The sequence below is a fragment of the Ambystoma mexicanum genome, unplaced genomic scaffold (genome assembly GCF_040938575.1).
Source record: "Ambystoma mexicanum isolate Mex_15411 unplaced genomic scaffold, UKY_AmexF1_1 Mex_scaf1, whole genome shotgun sequence".
Lineage (NCBI taxonomy): Eukaryota > Metazoa > Chordata > Amphibia > Caudata > Ambystomatidae > Ambystoma > Ambystoma mexicanum.
Window position 1 is genome coordinate 1,061,627 of NW_027182324.1, and position 17,566 is coordinate 1,079,192.

The window sequence follows — 17,566 nt, forward strand, 5'->3', positions numbered from 1 at the left end:
AGAAGCACAGTCAGGCTTGAAATGTTGGCAAAGCATCCAAGAACTCTGGACTCCACTACCTTAGAGTCATATTGCCCAAGGTTGCGATGCCATCAGAAATAGCACATATTAGAATGAGCAATTCATATTTCCTGCTTAATTTTTTGTAAAAGAAGCAAAGGTACGCCTGAACAGGGACTTGAACCCTGGACCCTCAGATTAAAAGTCTGATGCTCTACCGACTGAGCTATCCAGGCACAGGGATTACTGCCCATTTGAAACTTGATTTTCACTCTACAGCACCTCCATACATGGCTACCTCACTGGGCAATAAAGGAAATGAATTACTAGTGCATTACACACATTTTGACACTGGAGACATAACTTTTTTCAGTCATTCCGTATCCAGATATAGAGATTTGCAGCATCTAGGACTTTAATGTTCACCCACTTACGGATTTGAATGTTTTGCCACATTCATGAGTGCAAACTTGCTCCCCAGTAAAGACGAACATGTGCTCCTCAATGCACACACTGGGCAATGCAGTCCACTCTAAATCGACGATTAATGACATGCTCGTTTTGTGCAATGGAGTTTCAGTCAATTGGAAAACATTTTGAAAAGTTATATTGCTACAGAAGCCTAGCCTTAAAAAAAGTGGATTTCACTTCTAAATGATTACATGAGGAAGGAAAGGAGACCAGATGCAAAAAAGGTGCTGTGGCTTAGTTGGTTAAAGCGCCTGTCTAGTAAACAGGAGATCCTGAGTTTGAATGTCAGCAGCGCCTGTCTGCTTTTTTTTCGACCAATATGTCTCCCCAATGTTAAAACTTTGTACAAAGATTGCTATTTCATGCTATTTAGAAGCACAGTCAGGCTTGAAATGTTGGCAAAGCCTCCAAGAACTCTGGACTCCACTACCTTAGAGTCATATTGCCCAAGGTTGCGATGCCATCAGAAATAGCACATATTAGAATGAGCAATTCATATTTCCTGCTTAATTTTTTGTAAAAGAAGCAAAGGTACGCCTGAACCGTGACTTGAACCCTGGACCCTCAGATTAAAAGTCTGATGCTCTACCGACTGAGCTATCCAGGCACAGGGATCACTGCCCATTTGAAACTTGATTTTCACTCTACAGCACCTCCATACATGGCTACCTCACTGGTCAATAAAGGAAATTAATTACTAGTGCATTACACACATTTTGACACTGGAGACATAACTTTTTTCAGTCATTCCGTATCCAGATATAGAGATTTGCAGCATCTAGGACTTTAATGTTCACCCACTTACGGATTTGAATGTTTTGCCACATTCATGAGTGCAAACTTGCTCCCCAGTAAAGACGAACATGTGCTCCTCAATGCACACACTGGGCAATGCAGTCCACTCTAAATCGACGATTAATGACATGCTCGTTTTGTGCAATGGAGTTTCAGTCAATTGGAAAACATTTTGAAAAGTTATATTGCAACAGAAGCCCAGCGTTAAAAAAGTGGATTTCACTTCTAAATGATTACATGAGGAAGGAAAGGAGACCAGATGCAAAAAAGGTGCTGTGGCTTAGTTGGTTAAAGCGCCTGTCTAGTAAACAGGAGATCCTGAGTTCGAATCTCACCAGCGCCTGTCTGCTTTTTTTTCGACCAATCTGTCTCCCCAATATTAAAACTTTGTACAAAGATTGCTATTTCATGCTATTTAGAAGCACAGTCAGGCTTGAAATGTTGGCAAAGCATCCAAGAACTCTGGACTCCACTACCTTAGAGTCATATTGCCCAAGGTTGCGATGCCATCAGAAATAGCACATATTAGAATGAGCAATTCATATTTCCTGCTTAATTTTTTGTAAAAGAAGCAAAGGTACGCCTGAACAGGGACTTGAACCCTGGACCCTCAGATTAAAAGTCTGATGCTCTACCGACTGAGCTATCCAGGCACAGGGATCACTGCCCATTTGAAACTTGATTTTCACTCTACAGCACCTCCATACATGGCTACCTCACTGGTCAATAAAGGAAATGAATTACTAGTGCATTACACACATTTTGACACTGGAGACATAACTTTTTTCAGTCATTCCGTATCCAGATATAGAGATTTGCAGCATGTAGGACTTTAATGGTCACCCACTTACGGATTTGAATGTTTTGCCACATTCATGAGTGCAAACTTGCTCCCCAGTAAAGACGAACATGTGCTCCTCAATGCACACACTGGGCAATGCAGTCCACTCTAAATCGACGATTAATGACATGCTCGTTTTGTGCAATGGAGTTTCAGTCAATTGGAAAACATTTTGAAAAGTTATATTGCTACAGAAGCCTAGCCTTAAAAAAAGTGGATTTCACTTCTAAATGATTACATGAGGAAGGAAAGGAGACCAGATGCAAAAAAGGTGCTGTGGCTTAGTTGGTTAAAGCGCCTGTCTAGTAAACAGGAGATCCTGAGTTTGAATGTCAGCAGCGCCTGTCTGCTTTTTTTTCGACCAATCTGTCTCCCCAATGTTAAAACTTTGTACAAAGATTGCTATTTCATGCTATTTAGAAGCACAGTCAGGCTTGAAATGTTGGCAAAGCCTCCAAGAACTCTGGACTCCACTACCTTAGAGTCATATTGCCCAAGGTTGCGATGCCATCAGAAATAGCACATATTAGAATGAGCAATTCATATTTCCTGCTTAATTTTTTGTAAAAGAAGCAAAGGTACGCCTGAACCGTGACTTGAACCCTGGACCCTCAGATTAAAAGTCTGATGCTCTACCGACTGAGCTATCCAGGCACAGGGATCACTGCCCATTTGAAACTTGATTTTCACTCTACAGCACCTCCATACATGGCTACCTCACTGGTCAATAAAGGAAATTAATTACTAGTGCATTACACACATTTTGACACTGGAGACATAACTTTTTTCAGTCATTCCGTATCCAGATATAGAGATTTGCAGCATCTAGGACTTTAATGTTCACCCACTTACGGATTTGAATGTTTTGCCACATTCATGAGTGCAAACTTGCTCCCCAGTAAAGACGAACATGTGCTCCTCAATGCACACACTGGGCAATGCAGTCCACTCTAAATCGACGATTAATGACATGCTCGTTTTGTGCAATGGAGTTTCAGTCAATTGGAAAACATTTTGAAAAGTTATATTGCAACAGAAGCCCAGCGTTAAAAAAGTGGATTTCACTTCTAAATGATTACATGAGGAAGGAAAGGAGACCAGATGCAAAAAAGGTGCTGTGGCTTAGTTGGTTAAAGCGCCTGTCTAGTAAACAGGAGATCCTGAGTTCGAATCTCACCAGCGCCTGTCTGCTTTTTTTTCGACCAATCTGTCTCCCCAATATTAAAACTTTGTACAAAGATTGCTATTTCATGCTATTTAGAAGCAGAGTCAGGCTTGAAATGTTGGCAAAGCATCCAAGAACTCTGGACTCCACTACCTTAGAGTCATATTGCCCAAGGTTGCGATGCCATCAGAAATAGCACATATTAGAATGAGCAATTCATATTTCCTGCTTAATTTTTTGTAAAAGAAGCAAAGGTACGCCTGAACAGGGACTTGAACCCTGGACCCTCAGATTAAAAGTCTGATGCTCTACCGACTGAGCTATCCAGGCACAGGGATCACTGCCCATTTGAAACTTGATTTTCACTCTACAGCACCTCCATACATGGCTACCTCACTGGTCAATAAAGGAAATGAATTACTAGTGCATTACACACATTTTGACACTGGAGACATAACTTTTTTCAGTCATTCCGTATCCAGATATAGAGATTTGCAGCATGTAGGACTTTAATGGTCACCCACTTACGGATTTGAATGTTTTGCCACATTCATGAGTGCAAACTTGCTCCCCAGTAAAGACGAACATGTGCTCCTCAATGCACACACTGGGCAATGCAGTCCACTCTAAATCGACGATTACTGACATGCTCGTTTTGTGCAATGGAGTTTCAGTCAATTGGAAAACATTTTGAAAAGTTATATTGCAACAGAAGCCTAGCCTTAAAAAAAGTGGATTTCACTTCTAAATGATTACATGAGGAAGGAAAGGAGACCAGATGCAAAAAAGGTGCTGTGGCTTAGTTGGTTAAAGCGCCTGTCTAGTAAACAGGAGATCCTGAGTTTGAATCTCAGCAGCGCCTGTCTGCTTTTTTTTCGACCAATCTGTCTCCCCAATGTTAAAACTTTGTACAAAGATTGCTATTTCATGCTATTTAGAAGCACAGTCAGGCTTGAAATGTTGGCAAAGCCTCCAAGAACTCTGGACTCCACTACCTTAGAGTCATATTGCCCAAGGTTGCGATGCCATCAGAAATAGCACATATTAGAATGAGCAATTCATATTTCCTGCTTAATTTTTTGTAAAAGAAGCAAAGGTACGCCTGAACCGTGACTTGAACCCTGGACCCTCAGATTAAAAGTCTGATGCTCTACCGACTGAGCTATCCAGGCACAGGGATCACTGCCCATTTGAAACTTGATTTTCACTCTACAGCACCTCCATACATGGCTACCTCACTGGTCAATAAAGGAAATTAATTACTAGTGCATTACACACATTTTGACACTGGAGACATAACTTTTTTCAGTCATTCCGTATCCAGATATAGAGATTTGCAGCATCTAGGACTTTAATGTTCACCCACTTACGGATTTGAATGTTTTGCCACATTCATGAGTGCAAACTTGCTCCCCAGTAAAGACGAACATGTGCTCCTCAATGCACACACTGGGCAATGCAGTCCACTCTAAATCGACGATTAATGACATGCTCGTTTTGTGCAATGGAGTTTCAGTCAATTGGAAAACATTTTGAAAAGTTATATTGCAACAGAAGCCCAGCCTTAAAAAAGTGGATTTCACTTCTAAATGATTACATGAGGAAGGAAAGGAGACCAGATGCAAAAAAGGTGCTGCGGCTTAGTTGGTTAAAGCGCCTGTCTAGTAAACAGGAGATCCTGAGTTTGAATCTCAGCAGCGCCTGTCTGCTTTTTTTTCGACCAATCTGTCTCCCCAATATTAAAACTTTGTACAAAGATTGCTATTTCATGCTATTTAGAAGCACAGTCAGGCTTGAAATGTTGGCAAAGCATCCAAGAACTCTGGACTCCACTACCTTAGAGTCATATTGCCCAAGGTTGCGATGCCATCAGAAATAGCACATATTAGAATGAGCAATTCATATTTCCTGCTTAATTTTTTGTAAAAGAAGCAAAGGTACGCCTGAACAGGGACTTGAACCCTGGACCCTCAGATTAAAAGTCTGATGCTCTACCGACTGAGCTATCCAGGCACAGGGATCACTGCCCATTTGAAACTTGATTTTCACTCTACAGCACCTCCATACATGGCTACCTCACTGGTCAATAAAGGAAATGAATTACTAGTGCATTACACACATTTTGACACTGGAGACATAACTTTTTTCAGTCATTCCGTATCCAGATATAGAGATTTGCAGCATGTAGGACATTAATGGTCACCCACTTACGGATTTGAATGTTTTGCCACATTCATGAGTGCAAACTTGCTCCCCAGTAAAGACGAACATGTGCTCCTCAATGCACACACTGGGCAATGCAGTCCACTCTAAATCGACGATTAATGACATGCTCGTTTTGTGCAATGGAGTTTCAGTCAATTGGAAAACATTTTGAAAAGTTATATTGCAACAGAAGCCCAGCCTTAAAAAAGTGGATTTCACTTCTAAATGATTACATGAGGAAGGAAAGGAGACCAGATGCAAAAAAGGTGCTGCGGCTTAGTTGGTTAAAGCGCCTGTCTAGTAAACAGGAGATCCTGAGTTCGAATCTCAGCAGCGCCTGTCTGCTTTTTTTTCGACCAATCTGTCTCCCCAATATTAAAACTTTGTACAAAGATTGCTATTTCATGCTATTTAGAAGCACAGTCAGGCTTGAAATGTTGGCAAAGCATCCAAGAACTCTGGACTCCACTACCTTAGAGTCATATTGCCCAAGGTTGCGATGCCATCAGAAATAGCACATATTAGAATGAGCAATTCATATTTCCTGCTTAATTTTTTGTAAAAGAAGCAAAGGTACGCCTAAACAGGGACTTGAACCCTGGACCCTCAGATTAAAAGTCTGATGCTCTACCGACTGAGCTATCCAGGCACAGGGATTACTGCCCATTTGAAACTTGATTTTCACTCTACAGCACCTCCATACATGGCTACCTCACTGGGCAATAAAGGAAATGAATTACTAGTGCATTACACACATTTTGACACTGGAGACATAACTTTTTTCAGTCATTCCGTATCCAGATATAGAGATTTGCAGCATCTAGGACTTTAATGTTCACCCACTTACGGATTTGAATGTTTTGCCACATTCATGAGTGCAAACTTGCTCCCCAGTAAAGACGAACATGTGCTCCTCAATGCACACACTGGGCAATGCAGTCCACTCTAAATCGACGATTAATGACATGCTCGTTTTGTGCAATGGAGTTTCAGTCAATTGGAAAACATTTTGAAAAGTTATATTGCAACAGAAGCCCAGCCTTAAAAAAGTGGATTTCACTTCTAAATGATTACATGAGGAAGGAAAGGAGACCAGATGCAAAAAAGGTGCTGCGGCTTAGTTGGTTAAAGCGCCTGTCTAGTAAACAGGAGATCCTGAGTTCAAATCTCAGCAGCGCCTGTCTGCTTTTTTTTCGACCAATCTGTCTCCCCAATATTAAAACTTTGTACAAAGATTGCTATTTCATGCTATTTAGAAGCACAGTCAGGCTTGAAATGTTGGCAAAGCATCCAAGAACTCTGGACTCCACTACCTTAGAGTCATATTGCCCAAGGTTGCGATGCCATCAGAAATAGCACATATTAGAATGAGCAATTCATATTTCCTGCTTAATTTTTTGTAAAAGAAGCAAAGGTACGCCTGAACAGGGACTTGAACCCTGGACCCTCAGATTAAAAGTCTGATGCTCTACCGACTGAGCTATCCAGGCACAGGGATCACTGCCCATTTGAAACTTGATTTTCACTCTACAGCACCTCCATACATGGCTACCTCACTGGTCAATAAAGGAAATGAATTACTAGTGCATTACACACATTTTGACACTGGAGACATAACTTTTTTCAGTCATTCCGTATCCAGATATAGAGATTTGCAGCATGTAGGACTTTAATGGTCACCCACTTACGGATTTGAATGTTTTGCCACATTCATGAGTGCAAACTTGCTCCCCAGTAAAGACGAACATGTGCTCCTCAATGCACACACTGGGCAATGCAGTCCACTCTAAATCGACGATTAATGACATGCTCGTTTTGTGCAATGGAGTTTCAGTCAATTGGAAAAAATTTTGAAAAGTTATATTGCAACAGAAGCCCAGCCTTAAAAAAGTGGATTTCACTTCTAAATGATTACATGAGGAAGGAAAGGAGACCAGATGCAAAAAAGGTGCTGCGGCTTAGTTGGTTAAAGCGCCTGTCTAGTAAACAGGAGATCCTGAGTTCGAATCTCAGCAGCGCCTGTCTGCTTTTTTTTCGACCAATCTGTCTCCCCAATATTAAAACTTTGTACAAAGATTGCTATTTCATGCTATTTAGAAGCACAGTCAGGCTTGAAATGTTGGCAAAGCATCCAAGAACTCTGGACTCCACTACCTTAGAGTCATATTGCCCAAGGTTGCGATGCCATCAGAAATAGCACATATTAGAATGAGCAATTCATATTTCCTGCTTAATTTTTTGTAAAAGAAGCAAAGGTACGCCTGAACAGGGACTTGAACCCTGGACCCTCAGATTAAAAGTCTGATGCTCTACCGACTGAGCTATCCAGGCACAGGGATCACTGCCCATTTGAAACTTGATTTTCACTCTACAGCACCTCCATACATGGCTACCTCACTGGTCAATAAAGGAAATGAATTACTAGTGCATTACACACATTTTGACACTGGAGACATAACTTTTTTCAGTCATTCCGTATCCAGATATAGAGATTTGCAGCATCTAGGACTTTAATGTTCACCCACTTACGGATTTGAATGTTTTGCCACATTCATGAGTGCAAACTTGCTCCCCAGTAAAGACGAACATGTGCTCCTCAATGCACACACTGGGCAATGCAGTCCACTCTAAATCGACGATTAATGACATGCTCGTTTTGTGCAATGGAGTTTCAGTCAATTGGAAAACATTTTGAAAAGTTATATTGCAACAGAAGCCCAGCCTTAAAAAAGTGGATTTCACTTCTAAATGATTACATGAGGAAGGAAAGGAGACCAGATGCAAAAAAGGTGCTGCGGCTTAGTTGGTTAAAGCGCCTGTCTAGTAAACAGGAGATCCTGAGTTCAAATCTCAGCAGCGCCTGTCTGCTTTTTTTTTCGACCAATCTGTCTCCCCAATATTAAAACTTTGTACAAAGATTGCTATTTCATGCTATTTAGAAGCACAGTCAGGCTTGAAATGTTGGCAAAGCATCCAAGAACTCTGGACTCCACTACCTTAGAGTCATATTGCCCAAGGTTGCGATGCCATCAGAAATAGCACATATTAGAATGAGCAATTCATATTTCCTGCTTAATTTTTTGTAAAAGAAGCAAAGGTACGCCTGAACAGGGACTTGAACCCTGGACCCTCAGATGAAAAGTCTGATGCTCTACCGACTGAGCTATCCAGGCACAGGGATCACTGCCCATTTGAAACTTGATTTTCACTCTACAGCACCTCCATACATGGCTACCTCACTGGTCAATAAAGGAAATGAATTACTAGTGCATTACACACATTTTGACACTGGAGACATAACTTTTTTCAGTCATTCCGTATCCAGATATAGAGATTTGCAGCATGTAGGACTTTAATGGTCACCCACTTACGGATTTGAATGTTTTGCCACATTCATGAGTGCAAACTTGCTCCCCAGTAAAGACGAACATGTGCTCCTCAATGCACACACTGGGCAATGCAGTCCACTCTAAATCGACGATTAATGACATGCTCGTTTTGTGCAATGGAGTTTCAGTCAATTGGAAAACATTTTGAAAAGTTATATTGCTACAGAAGCCTAGCCTTAAAAAAAGTGGATTTCACTTCTAAATGATTACATGAGGAAGGAAAGGAGACCAGATGCAAAAAAGGTGCTGTGGCTTAGTTGGTTAAAGCGCCTGTCTAGTAAACAGGAGATCCTGAGTTTGAATGTCAGCAGCGCCTGTCTGCTTTTTTTTCGACCAATCTGTCTCCCCAATGTTAAAACTTTGTACAAAGATTGCTATTTCATGCTATTTAGAAGCACAGTCAGGCTTGAAATGTTGGCAAAGCCTCCAAGAACTCTGGACTCCACTACCTTAGAGTCATATTGCCCAAGGTTGCGATGCCATCAGAAATAGCACATATTAGAATGAGCAATTCATATTTCCTGCTTAATTTTTTGTAAAAGAAGCAAAGGTACGCCTGAACCGTGACTTGAACCCTGGACCCTCAGATTAAAAGTCTGATGCTCTACCGACTGAGCTATCCAGGCACAGGGATCACTGCCCATTTGAAACTTGATTTTCACTCTACAGCACCTCCATACATGGCTACCTCACTGGTCAATAAAGGAAATTAATTACTAGTGCATTACACACATTTTGACACTGGAGACATAACTTTTTTCAGTCATTCCGTATCCAGATATAGAGATTTGCAGCATCTAGGACTTTAATGTTCACCCACTTACGGATTTGAATGTTTTGCCACATTCATGAGTGCAAACTTGCTCCCCAGTAAAGACGAACATGTGCTCCTCAATGCACACACTGGGCAATGCAGTCCACTCTAAATCGACGATTAATGACATGCTCGTTTTGTGCAATGGAGTTTCAGTCAATTGGAAAACATTTTGAAAAGTTATATTGCAACAGAAGCCCAGCGTTAAAAAAGTGGATTTCACTTCTAAATGATTACATGAGGAAGGAAAGGAGACCAGATGCAAAAAAGGTGCTGTGGCTTAGTTGGTTAAAGCGCCTGTCTAGTAAACAGGAGATCCTGAGTTCGAATCTCACCAGCGCCTGTCTGCTTTTTTTTCGACCAATCTGTCTCCCCAATATTAAAACTTTGTACAAAGATTGCTATTTCATGCTATTTAGAAGCAGAGTCAGGCTTGAAATGTTGGCAAAGCATCCAAGAACTCTGGACTCCACTACCTTAGAGTCATATTGCCCAAGGTTGCGATGCCATCAGAAATAGCACATATTAGAATGAGCAATTCATATTTCCTGCTTAATTTTTTGTAAAAGAAGCAAAGGTACGCCTGAACAGGGACTTGAACCCTGGACCCTCAGATTAAAAGTCTGATGCTCTACCGACTGAGCTATCCAGGCACAGGGATCACTGCCCATTTGAAACTTGATTTTCACTCTACAGCACCTCCATACATGGCTACCTCACTGGTCAATAAAGGAAATGAATTACTAGTGCATTACACACATTTTGACACTGGAGACATAACTTTTTTCAGTCATTCCGTATCCAGATATAGAGATTTGCAGCATGTAGGACTTTAATGGTCACCCACTTACGGATTTGAATGTTTTGCCACATTCATGAGTGCAAACTTGCTCCCCAGTAAAGACGAACATGTGCTCCTCAATGCACACACTGGGCAATGCAGTCCACTCTAAATCGACGATTACTGACATGCTCGTTTTGTGCAATGGAGTTTCAGTCAATTGGAAAACATTTTGAAAAGTTATATTGCAACAGAAGCCTAGCCTTAAAAAAAGTGGATTTCACTTCTAAATGATTACATGAGGAAGGAAAGGAGACCAGATGCAAAAAAGGTGCTGTGGCTTAGTTGGTTAAAGCGCCTGTCTAGTAAACAGGAGATCCTGAGTTTGAATCTCAGCAGCGCCTGTCTGCTTTTTTTTCGACCAATCTGTCTCCCCAATGTTAAAACTTTGTACAAAGATTGCTATTTCATGCTATTTAGAAGCACAGTCAGGCTTGAAATGTTGGCAAAGCCTCCAAGAACTCTGGACTCCACTACCTTAGAGTCATATTGCCCAAGGTTGCGATGCCATCAGAAATAGCACATATTAGAATGAGCAATTCATATTTCCTGCTTAATTTTTTGTAAAAGAAGCAAAGGTACGCCTGAACAGTGACTTGAACCCTGGACCCTCAGATTAAAAGTCTGATGCTCTACCGACTGAGCTATCCAGGCACAGGGATCACTGCCCATTTGAAACTTGATTTTCACTCTACAGTACCTCCATACATGGCTACCTCACTGGTCAATAAAGGAAATGAATTACTAGTGCATTACACACATTTTGACACTGGAGACATAACTTTTTTCAGACATTCCGTATCCAGATATAGAGATTTGCAGCATCTAGGACTTTAATGTTCACCCACTTACGGATTTGAATGTTTTGCCACATTCATGAGTGCAAACTTGCTCCCCAGTAAAGACGAACATGTGCTCCTCAATGCACACACTGGGCAATGCAGTCCACTCTAAATCGACGATTAATGACATGCTCGTTTTGTGCAATGGAGTTTCAGTCAATTGGAAAACATTTTGAAAAGTTATATTGCAACAGAAGCCCAGCCTTAAAAAAGTGGATTTCACTTCTAAATGATTACATGAGGAAGGAAAGGAGACCAGATGCAAAAAAGGTGCTGCGGCTTAGTTGGTTAAAGCGCCTGTCTAGTAAACAGGAGATCCTGAGTTTGAATCTCAGCAGCGCCTGTCTGCTTTTTTTTCGACCAATCTGTCTCCCCAATATTAAAACTTTGTACAAAGATTGCTATTTCATGCTATTTAGAAGCACAGTCAGGCTTGAAATGTTGGCAAAGCATCCAAGAACTCTGGACTCCACTACCTTAGAGTCATATTGCCCAAGGTTGCGATGCCATCAGAAATAGCACATATTAGAATGAGCAATTCATATTTCCTGCTTAATTTTTTGTAAAAGAAGCAAAGGTACGCCTGAACAGGGACTTGAACCCTGGACCCTCAGATTAAAAGTCTGATGCTCTACCGACTGAGCTATCCAGGCACAGGGATCACTGCCCATTTGAAACTTGATTTTCACTCTACAGCACCTCCATACATGGCTACCTCACTGGTCAATAAAGGAAATGAATTACTAGTGCATTACACACATTTTGACACTGGAGACATAACTTTTTTCAGTCATTCCGTATCCAGATATAGAGATTTGCAGCATGTAGGACATTAATGGTCACCCACTTACGGATTTGAATGTTTTGCCACATTCATGAGTGCAAACTTGCTCCCCAGTAAAGACGAACATGTGCTCCTCAATGCACACACTGGGCAATGCAGTCCACTCTAAATCGACGATTAATGACATGCTCGTTTTGTGCAATGGAGTTTCAGTCAATTGGAAAACATTTTGAAAAGTTATATTGCAACAGAAGCCCAGCCTTAAAAAAGTGGATTTCACTTCTAAATGATTACATGAGGAAGGAAAGGAGACCAGATGCAAAAAAGGTGCTGCGGCTTAGTTGGTTAAAGCGCCTGTCTAGTAAACAGGAGATCCTGAGTTCGAATCTCAGCAGCGCCTGTCTGCTTTTTTTTCGACCAATCTGTCTCCCCAATATTAAAACTTTGTACAAAGATTGCTATTTCATGCTATTTAGAAGCACAGTCAGGCTTGAAATGTTGGCAAAGCATCCAAGAACTCTGGACTCCACTACCTTAGAGTCATATTGCCCAAGGTTGCGATGCCATCAGAAATAGCACATATTAGAATGAGCAATTCATATTTCCTGCTTAATTTTTTGTAAAAGAAGCAAAGGTACGCCTAAACAGGGACTTGAACCCTGGACCCTCAGATTAAAAGTCTGATGCTCTACCGACTGAGCTATCCAGGCACAGGGATTACTGCCCATTTGAAACTTGATTTTCACTCTACAGCACCTCCATACATGGCTACCTCACTGGGCAATAAAGGAAATGAATTACTAGTGCATTACACACATTTTGACACTGGAGACATAACTTTTTTCAGTCATTCCGTATCCAGATATAGAGATTTGCAGCATCTAGGACTTTAATGTTCACCCACTTACGGATTTGAATGTTTTGCCACATTCATGAGTGCAAACTTGCTCCCCAGTAAAGACGAACATGTGCTCCTCAATGCACACACTGGGCAATGCAGTCCACTCTAAATCGACGATTAATGACATGCTCGTTTTGTGCAATGGAGTTTCAGTCAATTGGAAAACATTTTGAAAAGTTATATTGCAACAGAAGCCCAGCGTTAAAAAAGTGGATTTCACTTCTAAATGATTACATGAGGAAGGAAAGGAGACCAGATGCAAAAAAGGTGCTGTGGCTTAGTTGGTTAAAGCGCCTGTCTAGTAAACAGGAGATCCTGAGTTCGAATCTCACCAGCGCCTGTCTGCTTTTTTTTCGACCAATCTGTCTCCCCAATATTAAAACTTTGTACAAAGATTGCTATTTCATGCTATTTAGAAGCACAGTCAGGCTTGAAATGTTGGCAAAGCATCCAAGAACTCTGGACTCCACTACCTTAGAGTCATATTGCCCAAGGTTGCGATGCCATCAGAAATAGCACATATTAGAATGAGCAATTCATATTTCCTGCTTAATTTTTTGTAAAAGAAGCAAAGGTACGCCTGAACAGGGACTTGAACCCTGGACCCTCAGATTAAAAGTCTGATGCTCTACCGACTGAGCTATCCAGGCACAGGGATCACTGCCCATTTGAAACTTGATTTTCACTCTACAGCACCTCCATACATGGCTACCTCACTGGTCAATAAAGGAAATGAATTACTAGTGCATTACACACATTTTGACACTGGAGACATAACTTTTTTCAGTCATTCCGTATCCAGATATAGAGATTTGCAGCATGTAGGACTTTAATGGTCACCCACTTACGGATTTGAATGTTTTGCCACATTCATGAGTGCAAACTTGCTCCCCAGTAAAGACGAACATGTGCTCCTCAATGCACACACTGGGCAATGCAGTCCACTCTAAATCGACGATTAATGACATGCTCGTTTTGTGCAATGGAGTTTCAGTCAATTGGAAAACATTTTGAAAAGTTATATTGCTACAGAAGCCTAGCCTTAAAAAAAGTGGATTTCACTTCTAAATGATTACATGAGGAAGGAAAGGAGACCAGATGCAAAAAAGGTGCTGTGGCTTAGTTGGTTAAAGCGCCTGTCTAGTAAACAGGAGATCCTGAGTTTGAATGTCAGCAGCGCCTGTCTGCTTTTTTTTCGACCAATCTGTCTCCCCAATGTTAAAACTTTGTACAAAGATTGCTATTTCATGCTATTTAGAAGCACAGTCAGGCTTGAAATGTTGGCAAAGCCTCCAAGAACTCTGGACTCCACTACCTTAGAGTCATATTGCCCAAGGTTGCGATGCCATCAGAAATAGCACATATTAGAATGAGCAATTCATATTTCCTGCTTAATTTTTTGTAAAAGAAGCAAAGGTACGCCTGAACCGTGACTTGAACCCTGGACCCTCAGATTAAAAGTCTGATGCTCTACCGACTGAGCTATCCAGGCACAGGGATCACTGCCCATTTGAAACTTGATTTTCACTCTACAGCACCTCCATACATGGCTACCTCACTGGTCAATAAAGGAAATTAATTACTAGTGCATTACACACATTTTGACACTGGAGACATAACTTTTTTCAGTCATTCCGTATCCAGATATAGAGATTTGCAGCATCTAGGACTTTAATGTTCACCCACTTACGGATTTGAATGTTTTGCCACATTCATGAGTGCAAACTTGCTCCCCAGTAAAGACGAACATGTGCTCCTCAATGCACACACTGGGCAATGCAGTCCACTCTAAATCGACGATTAATGACATGCTCGTTTTGTGCAATGGAGTTTCAGTCAATTGGAAAACATTTTGAAAAGTTATATTGCAACAGAAGCCCAGCGTTAAAAAAGTGGATTTCACTTCTAAATGATTACATGAGGAAGGAAAGGAGACCAGATGCAAAAAAGGTGCTGTGGCTTAGTTGGTTAAAGCGCCTGTCTAGTAAACAGGAGATCCTGAGTTCGAATCTCACCAGCGCCTGTCTGCTTTTTTTTCGACCAATCTGTCTCCCCAATATTAAAACTTTGTACAAAGATTGCTATTTCATGCTATTTAGAAGCAGAGTCAGGCTTGAAATGTTGGCAAAGCATCCAAGAACTCTGGACTCCACTACCTTAGAGTCATATTGCCCAAGGTTGCGATGCCATCAGAAATAGCACATATTAGAATGAGCAATTCATATTTCCTGCTTAATTTTTTGTAAAAGAAGCAAAGGTACGCCTGAACAGGGACTTGAACCCTGGACCCTCAGATTAAAAGTCTGATGCTCTACCGACTGAGCTATCCAGGCACAGGGATCACTGCCCATTTGAAACTTGATTTTCACTCTACAGCACCTCCATACATGGCTACCTCACTGGTCAATAAAGGAAATGAATTACTAGTGCATTACACACATTTTGACACTGGAGACATAACTTTTTTCAGTCATTCCGTATCCAGATATAGAGATTTGCAGCATGTAGGACTTTAATGGTCACCCACTTACGGATTTGAATGTTTTGCCACATTCATGAGTGCAAACTTGCTCCCCAGTAAAGACGAACATGTGCTCCTCAATGCACACACTGGGCAATGCAGTCCACTCTAAATCGACGATTACTGACATGCTCGTTTTGTGCAATGGAGTTTCAGTCAATTGGAAAACATTTTGAAAAGTTATATTGCAACAGAAGCCTAGCCTTAAAAAAAGTGGATTTCACTTCTAAATGATTACATGAGGAAGGAAAGGAGACCAGATGCAAAAAAGGTGCTGTGGCTTAGTTGGTTAAAGCGCCTGTCTAGTAAACAGGAGATCCTGAGTTTGAATCTCAGCAGCGCCTGTCTGCTTTTTTTTCGACCAATCTGTCTCCCCAATGTTAAAACTTTGTACAAAGATTGCTATTTCATGCTATTTAGAAGCACAGTCAGGCTTGAAATGTTGGCAAAGCCTCCAAGAACTCTGGACTCCACTACCTTAGAGTCATATTGCCCAAGGTTGCGATGCCATCAGAAATAGCACATATTAGAATGAGCAATTCATATTTCCTGCTTAATTTTTTGTAAAAGAAGCAAAGGTACGCCTGAACCGTGACTTGAACCCTGGACCCTCAGATTAAAAGTCTGATGCTCTACCGACTGAGCTATCCAGGCACAGGGATCACTGCCCATTTGAAACTTGATTTTCACTCTACAGCACCTCCATACATGGCTACCTCACTGGTCAATAAAGGAAATTAATTACTAGTGCATTACACACATTTTGACACTGGAGACATAACTTTTTTCAGTCATTCCGTATCCAGATATAGAGATTTGCAGCATCTAGGACTTTAATGTTCACCCACTTACGGATTTGAATGTTTTGCCACATTCATGAGTGCAAACTTGCTCCCCAGTAAAGACGAACATGTGCTCCTCAATGCACACACTGGGCAATGCAGTCCACTCTAAATCGACGATTAATGACATGCTCGTTTTGTGCAATGGAGTTTCAGTCAATTGGAAAACATTTTGAAAAGTTATATTGCAACAGAAGCCCAGCCTTAAAAAAGTGGATTTCACTTCTAAATGATTACATGAGGAAGGAAAGGAGACCAGATGCAAAAAAGGTGCTGCGGCTTAGTTGGTTAAAGCGCCTGTCTAGTAAACAGGAGATCCTGAGTTTGAATCTCAGCAGCGCCTGTCTGCTTTTTTTTCGACCAATCTGTCTCCCCAATATTAAAACTTTGTACAAAGATTGCTATTTCATGCTATTTAGAAGCACAGTCAGGCTTGAAATGTTGGCAAAGCATCCAAGAACTCTGGACTCCACTACCTTAGAGTCATATTGCCCAAGGTTGCGATGCCATCAGAAATAGCACATATTAGAATGAGCAATTCATATTTCCTGCTTAATTTTTTGTAAAAGAAGCAAAGGTACGCCTGAACAGGGACTTGAACCCTGGACCCTCAGATTAAAAGTCTGATGCTCTACCGACTGAGCTATCCAGGCACAGGGATCACTGCCCATTTGAAACTTGATTTTCACTCTACAGCACCTCCATACATGGCTACCTCACTGGTCAATAAAGGAAATGAATTACTAGTGCATTACACACATTTTGACACTGGAGACATAACTTTTTTCAGTCATTCCGTATCCAGATATAGAGATTTGCAGCATGTAGGACATTAATGGTCACCCACTTACGGATTTGAATGTTTTGCCACATTCATGAGTGCAAACTTGCTCCCCAGTAAAGACGAACATGTGCTCCTCAATGCACACACTGGGCAATGCAGTCCACTCTAAATCGACGATTAATGACATGCTCGTTTTGTGCAATGGAGTTTCAGTCAATTGGAAAACATTTTGAAAAGTTATATTGCAACAGAAGCCCAGCCTTAAAAAAGTGGATTTCACTTCTAAATGATTACATGAGGAAGGAAAGGAGACCAGATGCAAAAAAGGTGCTGCGGCTTAGTTGGTTAAAGCGCCTGTCTAGTAAACAGGA

The 17,566-nt window shown here is 41.2% G+C and overlaps 11 non-coding genes across 11 annotated transcripts; all 11 read right to left on the reverse strand.

Moving 5' to 3' along the window:
- Positions 1–163: 163 nt before the first annotated feature.
- TRNAK-UUU (transfer RNA lysine (anticodon UUU)) lies at positions 164–236 on the reverse strand. The gene has a single exon. It is a non-coding gene; the product is annotated as a tRNA-Lys (tRNA).
- A 1,610-nt stretch (positions 237–1,846) lies between these two features.
- On the reverse strand, positions 1,847–1,919 carry TRNAK-UUU (transfer RNA lysine (anticodon UUU)). Its single transcript has one exon. It is a non-coding gene; the product is annotated as a tRNA-Lys (tRNA).
- Positions 1,920–3,529: 1,610 nt separating this feature from the next.
- Positions 3,530–3,602, reverse strand: TRNAK-UUU (transfer RNA lysine (anticodon UUU)). The gene has a single exon. It is a non-coding gene; the product is annotated as a tRNA-Lys (tRNA).
- A 1,610-nt stretch (positions 3,603–5,212) lies between these two features.
- Positions 5,213–5,285, reverse strand: TRNAK-UUU (transfer RNA lysine (anticodon UUU)). The gene has a single exon. It is a non-coding gene; the product is annotated as a tRNA-Lys (tRNA).
- A 1,609-nt stretch (positions 5,286–6,894) lies between these two features.
- On the reverse strand, positions 6,895–6,967 carry TRNAK-UUU (transfer RNA lysine (anticodon UUU)). The gene has a single exon. It is a non-coding gene; the product is annotated as a tRNA-Lys (tRNA).
- Positions 6,968–7,735: 768 nt separating this feature from the next.
- On the reverse strand, positions 7,736–7,808 carry TRNAK-UUU (transfer RNA lysine (anticodon UUU)). The gene has a single exon. It is a non-coding gene; the product is annotated as a tRNA-Lys (tRNA).
- Positions 7,809–10,260: 2,452 nt separating this feature from the next.
- On the reverse strand, positions 10,261–10,333 carry TRNAK-UUU (transfer RNA lysine (anticodon UUU)). The gene has a single exon. It is a non-coding gene; the product is annotated as a tRNA-Lys (tRNA).
- A 1,610-nt stretch (positions 10,334–11,943) lies between these two features.
- TRNAK-UUU (transfer RNA lysine (anticodon UUU)) lies at positions 11,944–12,016 on the reverse strand. Its single transcript has one exon. It is a non-coding gene; the product is annotated as a tRNA-Lys (tRNA).
- Positions 12,017–13,625: 1,609 nt separating this feature from the next.
- TRNAK-UUU (transfer RNA lysine (anticodon UUU)) lies at positions 13,626–13,698 on the reverse strand. The gene has a single exon. It is a non-coding gene; the product is annotated as a tRNA-Lys (tRNA).
- A 1,610-nt stretch (positions 13,699–15,308) lies between these two features.
- TRNAK-UUU (transfer RNA lysine (anticodon UUU)) lies at positions 15,309–15,381 on the reverse strand. The gene has a single exon. It is a non-coding gene; the product is annotated as a tRNA-Lys (tRNA).
- A 1,610-nt stretch (positions 15,382–16,991) lies between these two features.
- Positions 16,992–17,064, reverse strand: TRNAK-UUU (transfer RNA lysine (anticodon UUU)). Its single transcript has one exon. It is a non-coding gene; the product is annotated as a tRNA-Lys (tRNA).
- Between the last annotated feature and the right edge of the window lie 502 nt (positions 17,065–17,566).